The sequence below is a fragment of the Scomber japonicus genome, chromosome 15 (assembly GCF_027409825.1).
Source record: "Scomber japonicus isolate fScoJap1 chromosome 15, fScoJap1.pri, whole genome shotgun sequence".
NCBI lineage: Eukaryota > Metazoa > Chordata > Actinopteri > Scombriformes > Scombridae > Scomber > Scomber japonicus.
Genome location: NC_070592.1, coordinates 3,162,048 through 3,180,079, shown reverse-complemented (window position 1 = coordinate 3,180,079; position 18,032 = coordinate 3,162,048). Strand labels below are relative to the sequence as shown.

General features: G+C 42.9%; 1 pseudogene; it reads left to right on the top strand.

Annotated features, from left to right (window-relative positions):
• LOC128374590 (F-actin-uncapping protein LRRC16A-like) overlaps window positions 1–17,736 on the top strand; it is a 26,014-nt pseudogene extending 8,278 nt beyond the window's left edge.
• The last annotated feature ends 296 nt before the right edge of the window (window positions 17,737–18,032 follow it).

Sequence of the window (18,032 nt, the reverse complement as noted above, 5' to 3'; positions counted from 1 at the left end):
CTTCCTTCTGTCCTTCCTTTCTCCCTCCCTCCGTCCTTCCTTCATTCCCTCCCTCCTATCTTCCTTCCTTCCTTCCTTATTTCCTCCATCCTTCCTTCTTTCTTTCCTTTCCTTCCTTCCTCATACACACATAAACACACATAACACATTATTATAATCTATATAATAATAATAATCATGTTTGTGTGTTTCAGCCGACAGATGTTTGTGATCAGATCCTGAAAGTCGTGGCTCGGTCCGGCCGGCTGGAGGAGCTGGTGCTGGACAACACTGGACTCAGAAGGTCAGAGGTCACGGCCGGGTTTTAGGTTTAACAGGAAGTCACGTGACCCGCTGTGTAAACGTTACTCAGTCATGTTGTTCCTTTTCTTTCATCAGCGACTTCGCTCAGAAACTGGCCGGCGCTCTGTCACACAACCCCGCCTCCACTCTACACACACTCAACCTGAGCAACAACTCACTGGAGGACAAAGGTGAACACACACACACACACACACACACACACACACACACACACACACACACACACACATACACACACACACACACACACACACACACACACACACCCTGCTTTCACTCTGCAGACAGGGTTCGGCCTGCAAACATTGTGATTATTTTATACAATAGATAAATGGATGGAGAGAGAGAGAGAGGGGGAGAGAGGAAGAGAGAGGGAGAGAGAGAGGAAGAGAGAGGGAGAGAGAGAGCGATGTGAGAGATGTGAGACAGTTTTTGCAGATCATCGTGACTCTGTAGTGATGTTACTGTTGTGAGATATTTGGTTTCACATTCATATCCGCCTCACTGAACTTATTAAAAGCTTGTGTTTGCTTTCTGTTACTTCTGTTTTATCATTAACTTACATTCAGCTGAAACATGCAGATCTGATCACTGTTGGAGGCTTCAGGTGAAGTCATGCTCCCTCTGGTGGTTGGTTAGAACATTACAGCTCTGTAAAGTGTGTTAAGACTGTGTGTGTGTGTGTGTGTGTGTGTGTGTGTGTGTGTGTGTGTGTGTGTGTGTGTGTGTGTGTGTGTGTGTGTGTGTGTGTGTGTGTGTGTGTGTGTGTGTGTGTGATTTCTGCAGGTGCGTCTGCTCTGAGTGCTCAACTCTCCAAACTCCCAATGGGCCTGAAGCACCTGAACCTCTCCAAGACCTCCATGTCTCCTAAAGGTGAGAGAGCAGCATGTGTGTCCTATGTTGTGTATTTCTGTGTCCTATATTGTGTATTAATGTGTGTACTACATTGTGTATTTCAGGTGTTTATTAATATGTGTACTATATATTGTGTGTTTCAGGTGTATTTCAGTGTGTATTATATATTGTGTGTTTCAGGAGTGAACAGTGTGTGTCCTATGTTGTGTATTAATGTGTGTCCTATGTTGTGTATTAATGTGTGTATTATATATTGTGTATTTCAGTGTGTATTATATATTGTGTGTTTCAGTGTGTATTATATATTGTGTGTTTCAGTGTGTATTATATATTGTGTGTTTCAGTGTGTACTATATATTGTGTATTTCAGGAGTGAACAGTCTGTGTCAGGCTCTCTGTGCTAATCCGTCCATCTCTACGTCTCTCACTCACCTCGACCTGTCAGGAAACTCTCTGAGAGGAGACGACCTGCCGGTACGCAGCCGCTTATTAATATATAAATAAATATAAACTATAAATAAAATAACTTTCCCTTTCAGCCGCTTCCTTCAACCCTCCATCATTTAAATATATAAATATATAAACTTTAAATAAAACAACCTAAAGACACTAATGAGAGGAATTATGATCACCTGTCTTGTTTCCTTCATATTATAAGAACATCTTGTAATTTTAAAATATATGCTGTTTTATGTTTTTTAACTTCCTGTTTGGCTTTTATTGAGTATTAGGACAAACTTTGCAAACCTAAAGTTAATTCAAACCTTTTTATGAGACTTAAGATCTGAGCTTTGTCTTGTTTTCTTCTTCGCAGCATCTTCACAGTTTCCTGAGTCAGTCCAACTGTTTAGAGACTCTGGATCTGTCCAACAGCGACTGTTCTCTGGAGCAGGTCAACACAACACACATATACTACACACACACACACACACACACACACACACACACACACACACACACACACACACACACACACATACACACACATACTGCAAATACACACACATAGATACACACATTTAACACTTGCAGATGTAGCTTCTCTCCAATAAAAAAACCCCAAATCTGAATATTTTATAATAAAAAGCATTTAATTATTAGTTAAGTGACATGAAAAGTAAGTAATTTAATTGTTATAATAACTTCATTTGGATTTTCCATGAAGTCTTCCCAGGATAGAAACACAAATAAAGTACAGATAATCCAAAAAAATCACAAAATATGAATTCAGTGTTTGAATGAAGTTGTTCTGTGTTAACTTTCAGTATTGTGTGTTTGTAGGTGTGTGTGTTAACATTCAGTATTGTGTGTTTGTAGGTGTGTGTTAACTTTCAGTATTGTGTGTTTGTAGGTGTGTGTTTCTCTGCTCAGAGGATCTTTGAAGCATCTTTCTGTCCTCAACATGTCCAAGACTGTATACTCTCACAGGTCAGATCATTTATTACAGCTGTTATTAAGTTATGAATCTATTTATCATCCTCTTTATATTTACCCAGTTTTAACTCTTCTTCTTCTCTTCTTCTCTCAGGAAGAGTAAAGACATCCCTTCTTCCTTTAAGCAGTTCTTCAGCAGCTCTCTGGCTCTGAGCTCCGTCAGCGTCTCAGGGACCAGACTTCCTCTGGAGGCGCTCAAGTAAGAAAACATTAACTAATAATCTCTTTAACCTGTTTAATATCCACCTTAAACACATTAAATACAGCTCCATAGGCCTTTATGTTTATATTAATATTATTAAATATTCCCTCTTCTATAATGTGCTGTTAAACTGACTCCTGACTGTGTTCTTGTGTCTGCAGAGCTTTGTTGTTGGGACTCGGCTGCAATCCGAACCTCAGCGACGTGTCTCTGGATCTCAGCTCCTGTGAGGTAAAAACTCACACTAAAGCCATCAGAAATACATTACTCATCTCATTATTCTCCTCCAGCTATCACCTGGGAGATAGGGAGGAAGGGAGGAAGGAAAGAAGGGAGGGAGGAAGGAAGGGAGGGAGGAAAGGAGAAAAGAAGGGAGGAAAGGAGGGAGGAAGGAAGGAAGGATGGATGGAGGAAGGAAGGAAGGAAGGAAATAAAAATATACTAAAGTACACAGAAGGAAAGGAGGAAGGAAGGGAGGAAAAGAGGAAGGAAGGGAGGAAAAGAGGGAGGAAGGGAGGAAAGGGGGGAGGAAGGAAGGAAGGAAGGAAAGGAGGAAGGAAGGATGGAAAGGAAGAAGAAGGAAGGAAAGGAGGGAGAAAGAATGAAGAAAAGGAGGGAGGAAGGAAGGATGGAAGGGAGGGAGGAAGAATGAAGGAAAGGAGGGAGGAAGGAACTTAAAAGTATACTAAAGTAAAGTATAAGCTTTAGTATTGAAGTAAAAGTCTTAGTATTAATGTACTTAGTCTCAGTATAAGCTAAGTATACTTCACTATACTATTCTTAAATATATAAAATATAGTATAATATCAATTATTAGTATATAGTAAACTAATAATTGATATTAGTGTTAAATAAATAAACTGACAGTGTTTTTTTCTTGTAGCTGCGTTCAGGAGGCTCTCAGATTCTGGAGGGTTGCATCGCAGAGATCCCAAACATCTCCAGTCTGGACATCTCTGATAACAGTAAGAATAATAATAATAAATAATGCTTTATTGATTATTATACTGTGATGGTGGTGTGTTCATGGTCCTGTGTTGCCCCCCCTCCCTCCCCGCCTAACCCTAACCCCCCCCCCCCCCCTCAGGCTTGGACATGGATCTGATCACGCTGCTGGTCTGGCTGGCCAAGAATCGCTCCATCAGAAACCTCTCACTGGGAAAAAACTTCAACAACATCAAGTCCAAGTAGGTGATGTCACATGATGAGAGGAGTCATGTGACCACTGAGAGCTAACCAGGAAATATAATATATAATATATAATATATATTATAATATTATATACTTTATATATATATAATATATAATATATATAAAGTCAAAATGTTGATTAACCTTCGTCTGTTTTGACTGTTCCTTCTTTCCTCTGTCCTCCTTTCCTTCCTTCTTCCTCCCTTCCATCCTTCCTCACTCCTACCTCCCTTCTTTCCTTTCCTTCCTTCCTTCTTTCCTCTGTCCTTCCTTCCTTCCTTTCTCCCTTCCTTCTTTCCTCCGTCCTTCCTTCCCTCCTTCCTCCCTCCCTCCTTTCCATCCTACTTCCTCCCTTCATCCATCCCCCTTTCTTCCTACCTTCCTTCCTTCTTTCCTCCCTCCTTCTCTCCTCCGTTCCTTCTTTCCTTTCCTCTCTTCCTTCCTTCCTTCCCTTCTTCCTCCCTCCCGCCCTCCCTTCCTTCCTTCCCCCTCCCTCCCTCTCTTCCTTCTTCCCTCCCTTCCTTCTTTCCTTTCCTCCCTTCCTTCTTCCTCTCTTCCATCCTTCCTCCCTTCCTTCTTCTTCCTCCCTTCTTTTCTTCCTCTATCCTCCTTTCTTCCTTCCTTATGTCCTTCTTTCCTCCTTCCCTCCTTCTCTCTTTCTTCCTTCCTCCTTTCCTCCCTCCCTTCCTTCCTTCCTTCCTTGACTTATATCTTTATATCTATCCATCAGGAATGTGGCTCCGGTTCTGGACAACCTGGTTCATATGATCCAAGAGGAAGAGTCAGTGAGTAACTTTTCTTTCTTTCTTTCTTTATCCACTTACACACTACTCTCCTTTTTATTTCCTTTTATTTGACTCTTCTTCTTCTTCTTCTTCTCCTTCCAGCCGCTGACGTCTCTCTCGCTGGCTGACTCCAGGCTGAAGGCCGACATCTCCATCGTGCTCAACGCTCTGGGCAGCAACACGTCTCTGACTAAACTGGACATCAGCGGGAACGCGATGGGAGACATGGGAGCGAAGATGCTCGCTAAAGCTCTGCAGATCAACACCAAGCTGAGGTCAGTTAGCAGGAGGAACAGAGCGGGTTTATAATCTGAGGAAGGATTTAAATCTGAGCCTCAAGAAAGTCTGAAACTAAATGTGAAGATTTTAACCCTCCTGTTGTCCTCGAGTCAAGGATGAAAGGGAGGAACAAGGAAGGAAAGGACAGAGGAAAGAAGGAAGGAAGGAAGGTAGCAGGGAGGAAGGAAGGGATGAACAAGGAAGGGAAGGACAGAGGAAAGAAGGAAGGAAGGAAAAGAGGGACAGAGAAAAGAAGGAAGAGAGGAAGGAAGGGAGTTAGCAGGGAGTAAGGAAGGAAAGGAGTAAGGTGGGAGGGTGGAAAAGAGGAAGGAAGGAAGGAAGGAAGGGAGGAAAGAAGGAACAGTCAAAAGAGACAGGGTCAATTTGACCCGGGAGGACGACATGAGGGTTAACTAACTTTTCAATCATTCATCTTCACATTGATGCACCACTTCATTCTGTAGTTTAAGTCTGTGTGTGGGTGTGTGTGTGTGTGTGTGTGTGTGTGTGTGTGTATGTGTGTTTGTGTGTGTGTGTGTGTGTGTGTGTAGTTCCATAGTGTGGGACAGGAACAACATCAGTCCTCAGGGTCTGCAGGACGTTGCAGCTGCTCTGGAGAAGTGAGTCTAAAATCAGCTGTTCATGATGTCACTAAGCTCACACAGCTCTATTCTGACTTTATTATAATTAACTAATAATTAATATAATGTTCTCTCCTGATCAGGAACTACACCATCCGCTTCATGCCTGTTCCCATCATGGACGCTGCTCAGGCTCTGAAGGCCAATCCTGAGAAGACAGAAGACGCCTTGCTGAAGGTTACTGTCCTGATTATGAGTCAGTTTAGAGTGAAATGTCTTCTCATACATTTATATATAAAAGGTATACATATACATATTCCCAGTACACCCTCAGCAAAAAGTAGTATACTTGAAGTTCATTTTTATTAAGTATGCTTGAGTGTAAGTATAAGTATAGACTGAACACTGCCTTGGTCTTACTGTGTATATGTGTATATATATATATATATACATGAGGCCTGTGGGCCAGAACTGGCCAAGGGGCCACTCCGGCCCACTTTCCTTCCTGTCTTTCTTTCCTTCCTTCCTTCCTTCTTTCCTTCCTTCCTTCCTTCCTTCCTTCTTGACTTCTCTTCCTTCCTTACATCTGTCTTTCTTCCATCATTTCTTTCTGTCTTCTTTTCCTTCCTCCCTCCTTTCCTTCCTTCCTTCCTTCCTTCCCTCCTTCCTTCCTTCCTTCCTACTACTTGTTGCTAAGGGCAGATATAGTTTTAATGAGATCTGCCTTTTACAGATGTGATTATTTGGTCCAGCAGCTGATTTCAAGTGTTTTATTCCTGATCATCTCTCCGTGTGTGTTTTGTGTGTTTGGGTCAGATGGAGCAGTACCTGCTGAGGAACCATGAGACCCGTAAATATCTCCAGGAACAAGCGTACAGGCTGCAGCAGGGAATCGTTACCACGACGACGCAACAGGCCAGAACCTCCCTCTCTCTCTCTCTCTGCTGACACACTTCTTCCTCTTATATTAACACTTTATTTAACGTTGACTGACCTGTTTGTCTCTCCTTACAGATGGTGGACATGATGTGTGTGAAGGTGCAGGATCATTTAAACTCTCTGAAGTTCACAGAAGCTAACCTGGTGCAGGAGGACATGAAGGTGGCCGAGAATCTCATGAAGGACGCCAGAAACTCAAAGACTGTAAGAAGACGTATAAAACAATATGAATATGTGTAAATCTAAAGTAAAAAAATATTATGTTAAACACTATGTCTCTCTCTCTCTCTCCCTCTCTCTCTCTCTCTCTCCCCCTCCCTCCCTCTCTCTCTCTGTCTCTCTCTCTCCCTCTCCCTCTCGCTCTGTCTCTCTCTCCCTCTCTGTCTCCCTCTCTCTCTCTCTCTCTCTCTCTCTCGCTCTGTCTCTCTCTCCCTCTTTCTGTCTCTCTCTCCCTCTCTCTCCCCCTCTCTCTCCCTCTCTCTTTCCCTCTTTCTCGCTCTCTCCCCCTCTCTCTCTGTCTCTCTCTCTCTCTGTCTCTCTCTCTCCCTCTCTCTCTCTCCCTCTCGCTCTGTCTCTCTCTCCCTCTTTCTGTCTCTCTCTCCCTCTCTCTCTATCTCTCTCCCCCTCTCTCTCCCTCTCTCTTTCCCTCTTTCTCCTTCTCTCTCCCTCTCTCCCTCTCCCCTCTCTCTCCCTCTCCCTCCCTCCCTCTCTCCCTCCCTCTCCCTCTCTCCCTCCCTCTCTCTCTCCTCCCTCCCTCTCTCTCTCTCCCTCTCCTTCTCTCCTCCCTCCCTCTCTACTCTCCCTCCCTCCCTCTCTCTCTCTCTCTCCTCTCCCTCTCTCTCTCTCTTTCTCTCTCCCTCTCTTCCTCTTTCCCTCTCTCTCTCTCTCTCTCCATCCCCCTCTCCCTCTCTCTCTCCCTCCAGCTGCTTCCTAACTTGTACCACCTGAGGGAGCGGCGGTTCGAAGGGTCCCGTGTGTCGGAGCCATTCAAGACAAACTGGAGTCGATGGCCGGAGAGGTTTCCCATGGTGATGACGAGCAGCTGCAGACGATGCTGGCGTCCATGGTGGACGCGGCCGAGGGTCTGTGTCCTCATGTGATGAAGAGGAGCAGCCTTCGTCAGGAGCTGCTGAAGGCCGGTACGGGACGGATGACTGTTCCTCGCAGCTTCATCACCACGACGCTGCTGGAGCAGTCTGGGGCTGACATCATCAATTAGATCAGGTGTGTGTGTGTGTGTGTGTGTGTGTGTGTGTGTGTGTGTGTGTGTGTGTGTGTGTGTGTGTGTGTTCACAACTTTATCAGGTCTTTAGTTATATTAAAAAAACATAAAACATGAGAAAAGTAGGTCTGTAATCAAAATCTACTTTTTAATTGAAGAAGTAATTTATGCATTTTTCTATTTTATTTTATTTTATAAACTCGATCGACTGGTTATTTGTATATTTCGTTCAATAAAGAACAAAAAAAATCAAAATTATGACCAATAAAAAATCAAAATAAAGGTTCTCGAGTATTTTCCTCATCTTTTGGTTATTATAAAATCAGTATTTTTAATTTAGTTTAATTGAATTTAGTTTAGTTTAGTTGAGGGTTAGTTAAAAAATTTAAATACACAAAAAAATGACAAAGAATAATACCTGAATGTGCTGATTGAGGCCTTAACCATTACAGAAAATGTGACCAGTCTCAGCAATGTTACTGCAGCTGATTTAAAAGTAATTTAATCCTACAAAAAATTGTTGTCATTGTGTTTCATGTGCAACAAACTGGTTTTCTGTGACATCTCTGTGAGTTAATTCTCATTATACTGCACACACTGAATATATGCAGAGGTGGTGACGACTGTTTGACCCTAAAACTGATCCATTAATGCCAAAAGAGTCAAGAAAATGTTAGTTTACTTTGGTAGTCTCTTATTATTAAGTTATTTTAACACCAGAGATCTTTATTGGTTTTTATCTGTTAAGTATCTAATAGATGAACTTTTATTATGAAACAACCTTAATTGAACCAATAGTTTAGATAAAGTGCTTAAAACAAAAGAATGATTGCTGATTTCTTTCCTCTATCATGCTTTTATTTTGGAAACTGTTCTTCATGTTGTTTAATGTGTGTGTTTGTCTTTGTGTCACAGTGAAGTGAAGCTCAGCATTGCGTCGTTTCTGTCTGATCGCATCGTGGATGAAATCCTGGAGTCTCTGTCCAGATCACAGCACACTCTGGTTAGCGTCCTCTCTATCTGTCCATCTCTCTCTCTTTCTTTCTTTGTGTGTGCATCCACTCATCCCTTCTTCTTTTCCTCCTCTTCTGTCTCCAGGCCGACCATCTGAACAGGAAGGTCCATCCTCTGCTGCATCACGAGCCTCAGCTGGAGGCCGAAGTTCTGGATGAGAGAGTCCTGCAGCCGGAGAGCAACCAGCTGGAAGACATGGACAGCTGCATGGTGAGGATGGAGGGATGGATGGAGGGAGGGAGGGAGGGAGGGAGGGATGGATGGAGGGATGGTTAGGATAGATGGATGGATGGACAGCTGCATGGTGAGGAGGGAGGGAGGGATGGTTAGGATGGGATGGATGGATGGATGGATGTTAGGATGGATGGATGGAGGGAGGGAGGGATGGATGGAGGGGGGGGGATAGATGGATGGTTAGGATGGAGGGAGGGATGGATGGAGGGTGGGAAGGAGGGATGTTAGGATGGAGGGAGGGAGGGATGGATGGATGGTTGGATGGATGGATGGATGGATGGATGGTTGGTTGGAGGGATGGATGGATGGAGGGAGGGATGGTTAGGATGGATGGATGATGGATGGTTAGGATGGATGGATGGTTAGGATGGATGGATGGTTAGGATGGATGGATGGATGATGGATGGTTAGGATGGATGGATGGATGGATGGAGGTATAGATGGTTGGATGTTAGAATGAATGGATGGATGGATGGTTAGATGATGGATGGATGGAGGGAGGGATGGTTAGGATGGATGGTTGGTTGGTTGGTTGGTTGGTAAGTTGATGGATGGATGGAGGGAGGGATGGATGGATGGACAGCTGCATGGTGAGGATGGAGAGAGGGATGGATGGATGGATGGAGGGAGGGATGGTTAGGATGGAGGGATGGCTAGGATGGGTGGAGGGATGGAGGGAGGGATGGATATGGATGGTTAGGATGGAGGGAGGGAGGGAGGGAGGGAGAGATGGATGGATGGATGCATGGTTAGGAGGGAGGGATGGATGGATGGATGCATGGTTAGGAGGGAGGGAGGGATGGATGGATGGATGGATGCATGGTTGGAGGGAGGGAGGGAGGGAGGGAATAGGGCACCATCCAATTACAAATGCTATTAAAAGTCTAAACCAACACATCTACTGACATCCATGCTGTTTAATTGAGATAAACCTTTTTTCTTTTCTCTTCAGATGACGCCTAAATCCAAGAGGAAGAGTATTCTGGTCCGGATGCTGCGACCGGTCTCTGTGGCTTTTGGTGAGTGACACAAAAAAACCCTCAAAACCAATAAACACTAGGGATGTCCGTTATTATCGGCCGATATTTACTTAAAAATGTAAGTAAATCGGTATTGGGTTGTTATAACCGGCTTCAGCATTTCCTAGCCTGCATGAACACACCATGGAACGTTTACCGGCGCGCGCTTGATGACGTATACTCGTGGGTTGCTATGCTAACCGTTGCTAACCAATGCAAAGTTCATAGCGTCCACCGCCATGTACACGAACACACAAACAGAAACCGGTGGGTCCTGTCTGGGTGCTACTCTGCTGGAGACACAACAGCTAAGAGGAGCACGTGAGAGGACTTCCTGTAAAGGTCCCGCCTCCAGAAACGGGGCTTATGTCTGTGGTTTGGAACTATTTCAGAGTCCTATGGATAGTAAATGATGCAAAGCAGCCATGTTGCATTTATGTTTGCATCACAATACAATGAGGCATAATGTGTTAATGCCACAATATGTTGTGTTGTTACAGTTTTGGTGTAAAAAGCCTGAATATATCTGTATCGGAAATTAAGAGTTGGACAATATCGGAATATAGGCAGAAAAGTCAATATCGAGCATCTCTACCAAACACAGTTCATATTCTCTCACCTTCATCACTTTCTGCTCAAATATTTACGTTACATTACTGGTCTGTTAATTGAAATTTGTAGATTATACTTCATTTTTACATTGGTGCATTCAAAGGTTGAAGCACAGACGGATGAAAGGAGAGACGAGCATGAAAGAAAGAGAAGTTTGTTAAAGACAGTTTTGTTTTTCGTGTAGTTTATTGGTCTGGACCGCGGTGTGTAAAGACCTTTATTAACATTCAGCCACAGCAGCATTATTGTTCTTTGTCCATCACAGTCTCAACAAAAGGAGCTTTTTGTGCTGTTCTGCAGGACGTGCATGTGTTTCCTTGGACAGCTTCATATTAGACAGGAAGTTACAACCCAGCTCACTAGGGGAAAGGGAAGCAACGGAAAACCAGACGATAAGGTTGAAATAAAAATAAAATATTAGACCAAAGTTAGACAGAAGTAGACACACAATGGACAACGGTTAAATTAGCTAAAAGGGAAAAGGGACAAAACTAGAGCTGAATCTATTTATTTAAACAAAGAAAACAATGAATTACATTAGAGCTCCTCTAGTAGTGGAGATAAAAAACTAACAAATCTAAATAAAAGTGCTAAAGAAAAAACAAAAACATAAAAGTACTAAAGAAAAGGAGTCACAAACAAGCTGAAGAGCAACTGAGAAAGAGAGGGAAAGAGACGGAGGGAGAGAGAGACAGAGAGAGAAAGAGAGGGAGACGGAGAGAGAGAGAGAAAGAGACGGAGAGAGGGAGACAGAGGGAAGGAGAGAGAGAGATGGAGAGGGGGGGAGAGAGAGAGAGAGAGACGGAGAGAGAAGGGGGGAGAGAGAGAGAGAGAGGGAGAGAGAGACTGATAGAGAGAAAGAGAAAGAGGGAGAGAGAGAGAGAGACATGGAGGGAGAGAGAGAGAGACAAAGAGAGAGAGAGACAGAGAGAGACAGAGGGAGAGAGAGACACAGAGAGAGAGAGAGAGGGAGGGAGGGAGAGAGAGAGAGAGGGAGAGAGAGACAGAGAGAGAGACAGAGAAAGAGGGAGAGACAGAGAGAGAGAGAGGAGAGAGAGAAAGAGAGAGATAGAGAGAGAGACAGAGAGATGGATAGAGAGAGAGAGAGAGAGAGAGAGATGGAGTATTTCTAACTGTCCCACATTTTAATATCTTCTAACAGAGATGGAATTCGACCTGGACAAAGCTCTGGAGGAAGTTCCTATCCACGTTGAGGACCCGCCTCTTCCTGCTTCACATCCATCGGACATGATGTCACACAGCCACGGAGACTTCCCCGACTCTAAGGCCCTCTGTCTGGGTGAGCTGCCCCCCGTGGAGCACGTCACACTGGAGCATCGCACTAAACTCCGCCCCAAGCCCAAGAAGAGGACGAAACCGAGCCGACCAACCGTACGTTCCCAATCACATCACATGTCATATCATCTACAGCAGGGGGGTCAAACATGCGGCCCCTCGGCCAGAACCGGCCCGCCGAGAAGTCCAATCTGGCCCAGTCTCCTTCTTCCTCTTTTTCTTCCTTCCTTCCATCTGTCCTTCCTTCCTTTCTTCCTCCCTTCCCCCATGTCTTCTTTTCCTTCCTTCTTTCCTTCCTTCCTTCCTTCCTTCCTTCCTTCCATCTTTCCATCCTGTCTTCTTTTCCTTCCTTCCATCTTTCCATCTGCCCTTTTTTCCTTCCTTCCATCCATCTTTCCTTCCTTCTTTCCTTCCATCTGCCCTTTTCCCCTTCCTTCCTTCCATCTTTCCATCTGCCCTTCTTTTCCTTCCTTCCTTCCGTCCATCTTTCCATCCTGTCTTCTTTTCCTTCCTTCCATCTACCCTTTTTCCCTTCCTTCCTTCCTTCCATCTTTCCATCTTGTCTTCTTTTCCTTCCTTCCTTCCTTCTGCCCTTAGCACTAGATAGCACTACTCTCATATCATGATAATACCTTTTAAATGTTGAGAAATATCAGTATAAGTATATAAATTATGATCTGGACTTTGCTATTTAAGTTTTTCACATTTCTAGAGTCTATACTTTGATCTTCGAACCCAAACACTTTTAAAAACTTCATGTGAAATGTCAAGATTGTCAGAAATACCTGCAATAAAATCTTTTGCTAAATCTGTCGGTCTTTGTCTCTCTGATGTGTTTTCTTCTCGTTGTCTGTCTCTCAGCGGGAGTCGACCGTCGCCACGGCAACCCAAGAGTCCGAGCAGAACATGATGGAAAAGCTGGACGAGGGTCTGGAGGAGTTCTTCTCCAAGAAAGTCATTAAACTGAGCTTCAAGTGAGAGTTATGCTTTAAACTGAAACTGATTCAAGATGAGATGAACACATGATTGCATTTATTCAATCTTCTCGTTATCTTGTTTTTCATTAATTGGAGAGTTGAGTGTCATCAGCATAGAAACATAGCTTGATACTTATACTTACGTATATTTCTTTCTAATTCTGTTTTTTTTTCTCCAAGAAAGTCATTAAACTTAGCTTCAAGTAAGAGTTATGCTTTAAACTGTTTTTCACAGTTTTGATATAATGATATAATGACGCACAGAAAATAACATGAAAGCACGTGATTGAATGTTTTCAGTCTTCTCATTACCTCGTTTTCAGTAACTGGAGAAACATTTAAACTGCTCATCTTTTGATATCACCTGTGATAGTTGTTAATATCACATTGAATGCAGTAAAGTACAGTTGTGTGTCATCTGCATAGAGACGTAGTTCGGCTTAGGCTTAGGTTAGGCTACTTTATTGGTCTCCCTAGAGAGACATTTATCTTGGAGACAGGGAAAAATGTTGCATAAGTAACATACAATAAAAAAAACAAAAAACAAAAGAAACAAAAAAAAAACATGCAATACAAACGTACAAGTAAAAAGACAGTGGTGGAACAAACACAAACTGGCATTGGATGATCCTACGCATGTACCGCCATACACACCCCCCCCCCCCCCCACCCCCCCATCAAAGCATTCACACAGGCATTTGCATCGCATCAACCTACCAAAACAATCATTACGTCATAAATATAGGTACAGTCACAAATCCCAGCACTCCATCACAGACACTCATAGATCCATTCATTCGCATACATGCACACACTATCACACACTACTATCATGAATACACAATGTCATTTCCATACGCAAAACCATCACATACATTCATTTCTGGTTGTTCAGGAGCTTGGTTGATACAGGAACAAAAGAATGTTTGTATCGATTGTGCCTGCACAAAGGAAGTCTATATCTCTTTCCAGAATTCAAAAGAGTATATTCGCAGTTCAACACATGAGCACTGTCTGATAAAATGGCATTTGCCTGTCTAATAGTCGCTAGTAGCTTGATACTTATTTTGGTAGTTTTGCAGGAGTAAATAAAAGTATATTTCTTTCTAATTTTGTTTTAAAATCATTAAACTTAGCTTTAAGTGAGAGCTATGCTTTAAACTGGGTTTTTTTCTCACTGTTTTGAGATACTGACGCACAGAAAATAATGTGAAAGTATATGATTGAATGTCGTCAGTAATTGGAGAAAGATTTAAGCTGCTCATCTTTTATATCACCTGTGATAATTGCTAAAATCACATTGAACCCAAGTAAAGTACAGTTGTGTGTCATCGGCATAGAAACGTAGCCAGAGACATATTTAACAGGTTTGCAGGAATAAATAAAAGTATATTTCTTTCTAATTCTGTTTTTATTTTTATCGTTCTTCTTCAGACGTCCTACTGTGAAAGGTCCGTCCTCGAGCTCGCAGGAAGGAGCGGAAAAGAAACGTGAATCCAGGAAGAGTGGCTTCTTTAACCTCATCAAATCCCGAACTTCCCGCTCAGAGAAAAGCCACGGCGCCGCCTCTGTCAGCCCGCCCCACCCCACCTCCTCTTCCTCGTCCTCCTCCTCCGTAACCACGGTAACAGAGGAGACGACAGTGCCGACATCCCCGACGTCGCCGAGGCCGCTACAGGAAAGAGCTCAATCACTGGACACCACCGACTCTGACACCGAAGTCTGTCCGACCGCCGCTGAGGAGGAGAAAGAGGAGGAGGCGGAGGAGAAGAGTGAGAGTGTGGAGAAGGAGGAGAAAGAGGAGGAGAAGAAGGAGAACCCTCACATCCCTCGTCATATCGGCGTTCCTCTGATGGGGATGGACCTGATGGCGGAGATGAAGGCCAGGCAGGAGAGGAAAGCTGCTAAGAAGGTGAGTCAACAGTTTGTAAGGTGATGGAGCTTTTCCACTAAACAGTTCTAGCTCGAATCGGTTTGGTACCAGGAACGAGCTTCCTTCCTTCCTTCCTTTCTGCCTTTCTTCCTTCCTTCCTTCCTTCCATTCATCTGTCATTCCTTCCTTCCTTCCTGCCTTCTTTTCCTTCCTCCTGTCCTTCCTTATATTCGTCTTTCCTTCCTTCCTTCCCGCTATCCTTCCTGTCTTCTTTTCCTTTCTTCTGTCCTTCCTTCCGTTTGTCTGTCCTTCCTCCCTTCCTTCCTTCCTTCCCTCCTTCCTCCCTTTCTTCCATCTTTCCTTCCTTCCTCTTTTATGCCCTTCCTTCCCTTTGTCTGTCATTCCTTCCTACCATCTTTCCTTCCTTCCTTCGTTCCCTCTGTTCCTGTCTTCTTTTCCTTTCTTCCGTCCTTCCTTGCTTCCTTCCTTCCTTCTTTCCTTCCTTCCTTCCTACAATCTTTCCTTCCTTTCTTCCCTCTGTCCTTCCTGTCTTCTTTTCCTTTCTTCCGTTTGTCTGTCCTTCCTTCCTTCTTTCTTTCCTTCTTTTCCTTCCTCCTTTCCTTCCTTCCATTCTTCTGTCATTCCTTCCTTCCCTCTGTCCTTCCTGTCTTCTTTTCCTTCCTTCCTTTGTTTCATCCTTCCTTCCTGTCTTCTTTTCCTTCCTTTGTTCCAGCCTTCCTGTCTTCTTTTCCTTCCTTCCTTCCGTCCTTCTTTTGTTCCATCTTTCCTTCCTTCCGTTTGTCTGTCCTTCCTCCCTTCCTTCCTTCCTTCCTTTGTTCCATCCTTCCTTCCTTCCTTCCTTCCTTCTGAATGATTACTCAAATATATGTGAACTTTATTATTATAAAAGTAAAAATCTCTGTTTGTCTGTTTTCAGTCTGAATCTTCGCTGTTGCACGACAAGGCAAACGCTGGCACAGGTAAGCATCGATGACATCATCATACAGAGCCTATGTTAGGAGTGGTAGCCATAGCAACAATCTTAAACAATACAGCTGGATTAAACAAGACTGTAATGATCCAGAAAAAGACAAATGAAGAACTAGATATAAAGAAGTATTAAGCTAATACATCAGTCTGTATAATTGGCATAACCTTTTTAATCTGGCTTTCAATTGAACTTTATTTTATTTATTAATCTGTATTTTATTTTATGTTTCAGCCTGTTTTCCTGCTTGCATTATCCTTTTTATTCTATTTTTATTTCCTGATTGTTTTCCATTTTTTATGTCTTATTTTGTTATATTATATTTCTTTTTAATAACGCCACCTCACATCTCTACAGACGCTGACGAGTCCAAACCAGAGCCGGCTCCCAGGTTCAAATCACCTGTTCCACTTCCGCCCCAAGTGACCAAACCCCTGCCGACCCCCCGCTCCTCTGGGCCCATGAGTCCCACCAGTCCAACCAATCCCACCAATCCCACCAGTCCCACCAGTCCAACCAATCCAATCAATCCAACCAGTCCCACCAGTCCCACCATTCTAACCAGTCCAACCAGTCCCAGACCAACCAGCACCTACGTCCATGGTAAGCACGGACAAATAGGAGAAGAAAAGTCTGCGTTCAGTTTAATTCCTATTTAAAGAGATTTACACTGATAATTATGACGTATTAGGGCCATGCTAGGAGGAAATTACCAGAATAATGTCGTAATATTACGAGAATAAAGTCGTAACCACCAGTCGATCGCTAACTTCACAAGATGCTCAACATTCCTCATTTTAACGCAGGGGGAAGAGTTCTCATAAAATTACGACTTTATTCTCGTAATATTACGATATTATTCTCGTAATATTGCAACTTTATCCTCGTAATGTTACGACTTTATTCTGGTAATGTTACGACTTTATCCTCGTAATGTTACGACTTTATTCTGGTAATGTTACGACTTTATTCTGGTAATGTTACGACTTTATCCTCGTAATGTTACGACTTTATCCTCGTAATGTTACGACTTTATCCTCATAATGTTACGACTTTATTCTCGTAATGTTACAACTTTATTCTCGCAATATTACGACTTTTTTCTCGTAACATTACAACTTTTTTCTCGTAACATTCCAACTTTTTTCTCGTAACATTACAACTTTTTTCTCGTAATATTACGACTTTTTCTCGCAATATTACAACTTTTTCTCGTAATATTAGAACTTTTTTCTCGCAATATTACAACTTTTTCTCGTAATATTAGAACTTTTTTCTCGTAATATTACAACTTTTTTCTCGCAATATTACGACTTTTTTCTCGCAATATTATGACTTTTTTCTCGTAACATTCCAACTTTTTTCTCGTAACATTCCAACTTTTTTCTCGTAACATTCCAACTTTTTCTCGTAACATTCCAACTTTTTCTCGTAACATTCCAACTTTTTCTCGTAATATTACAACTTTTTTCTCGCAATATTACGACTTTTTTCTCACAATATTACGACTTTTTTCTCGTAACATTACAACTTTTTTCTCGTAACATTACAACTTTTTTCTCGCAATATTACAACTTTTTCTCGCAATGTTACGACTTTATCCCGCAATATTACAACTTTTTTCTCGTAATATTACGACTTTATTCCACAATGTTACAACTTTATTCTCGCAGTATTACGTCTTTTTTTCTTGTAATATTACGACTTTATTCCGCAGTATTACGACTTTTTTTCTTATAATATCATGACTTTATTCTCGTAATTTCAAATTAAATAAACTCTCTTAGTCTGGCCCTGATACTCCGTCGTAGATAATAAATGGATTATTTTGTGTTTTGTGTCTCAGATGAATCTGCTGAGACTCCAGCTGCAGTCAGCTCGTCTCCTAAAGCAGCACTTCCTGTTTCCTGCCTGAAGAGGGCGCCATCAGAGCAGGAGAGCAGCAGCAGCCCTGGACCTTCGTCTCCACTGGACGGTTGGTGTCTTTAACCTTTGACCTCCAGTAGTCGGCTCTGAAAGGATTAGACATAGTAACACAGGGTTTATATTCTCTAAAACAGGGGGGTCAAACATGTGGCCCGTGGGCCAGAACCGGCCCGCTGAGAGGTCCAATCTGGTCCAGTTTCCTTCTTCCTCTTTTCCTTCCTTCCGTCTGTCCTTCCTACCTTCTTTCCTTCCTTTCTTCCATCTCCCCTTTTTCCCTTCCTTCCTTCCTTCCGTCTGCCCTT